Source organism: Choloepus didactylus, chromosome 1 (genome assembly GCF_015220235.1).
Source record: "Choloepus didactylus isolate mChoDid1 chromosome 1, mChoDid1.pri, whole genome shotgun sequence".
Taxonomy (NCBI): Eukaryota; Metazoa; Chordata; class Mammalia; order Pilosa; family Megalonychidae; genus Choloepus; species Choloepus didactylus.
The window spans coordinates 235,891,852-235,893,378 of record NC_051307.1 but is presented as its reverse complement, the minus strand read 5'-3'; the positions used below and the strand labels follow the sequence as shown (position 1 = coordinate 235,893,378).

Below are 1,527 nucleotides of genomic sequence, written 5' to 3'. Positions count from 1 at the left end.
TGACAAGCTGGTCTACCTGTGAAGGAAAGAGCTATGATGCCATAGTTTTGAAAATGCCGTGAGAGACAGAGACACATTCTGAACCATTCACTTAGCATCATTCTTTCCAAGGAGAAGATAGAAAGAACAACAAAAACAGCAAATTAGGCAGACGATGAGGGCTGCATGCTTCTCTCTTCTAGCGAGTTTCAAACAGGTAAGAGAATTTGCCCTGGGGTGTGCTCAACTCAGAAACTCTCCTGTCGGCAAAGAAAGCAGTTCTTCTTGGAGGTTACCGTTTGTTCTACCCACAGGGTTCTAAAATTAAGAACTGGCTGCTTTTGTAGGGAAAATTATTTTAATATATTTATTTATAAGAAGCTTAAGTACACGGGGACATAAAAAATGCTTTTAAAGATATATTTACATGTTTTAGGGAATGGAATGCTGAATATAACTGTTTCACCTCAAGAAGTGTTTTTTTTTTCTTTTTTAAAAACTGTTGTGTATTTATTTATTGTGGTTTAATAGACAGTAGCAGGATACAGCTCTGCCACTGCCACTTATCTAACTCAGGGAGATGGATTCTCACCCCTCAAACAACATTCCCTAAGAGTTCTTCATGAATGATTATTTGATGTCTCCATTGAAGCATTGTTAATAATTGCTCAGCATTTCCCCATTCTGGCTTGAGGTAAATCAGAAATGCAGTGAATTACACGGGGTATATATGTGACCAGAATACCAGCCATCCTTTCTTTTCCGTGCACTAAAAATACAATTCTTCAATTTCTAAGAACCATGAGCACCATTCTTTTTAGAGAAGGATAAAAACACAAGATAACATCTCGTTGTAGGAAGAAAATCAGAGGAAATCTTTTCATAACAAGATTATGAATACAAGAATGTGGGGCTAATTTGGGAAACTCACTCAGGAGCATAAGAGAGGCCCCATGAGTTTTTTTTTATTAGGGAAGTACATCACAACCCAACACAGATATTCACTGGATTAAGTGGAATCTTCCTCCAGGAACTATATATGTATATCTTTTTTTTTTTTTTTTTTAATGAGAGATAGCTCAGTTAAATCTTGTAGGCAATTTTCTACAAAAAGAGACCCCACAATTGCTAAGCCTAATCACAATGAAATAAAAAGCTAGGCATGAGAGAGCAGTTGCCCTAGTTGTGTCTCCAGCTTCACGATGTTTCCCTTGGCCAAAAACGCACTGAGTCGTCTCGGAGTTTGAAGCATTCAGCAAACAATAGCAAGGCAGAGCCACCAGAAACGTGCACCTGATTTCCATGACAAATACGGTAATGCTGTATTAGCTAGTGGAGCCACTTTCTGTGTTGCTGTATGGACGTATACAGCAACACAAATTGGAATAGAATGGAACCTGTCCCCTGTTGGCAGAGTCACCCCAAAGGAATGGAGAGATCGGTAATCATCCCAGCTGATGTGATTATTGAAATGTTTCAAAACCAACTTATAATTGATGAAAGTAAAAGCATTGTGTATCCATTAAAATACGGCATTAATGAAGAAAT

The 1,527-nt window shown here is 38.0% G+C and overlaps 1 pseudogene; it reads left to right on the top strand.

Annotated features, from left to right (window-relative positions):
• Positions 1-1,172: 1,172 nt before the first annotated feature.
• LOC119529236 lies at positions 1,173-1,527 on the top strand (annotated as a pseudogene).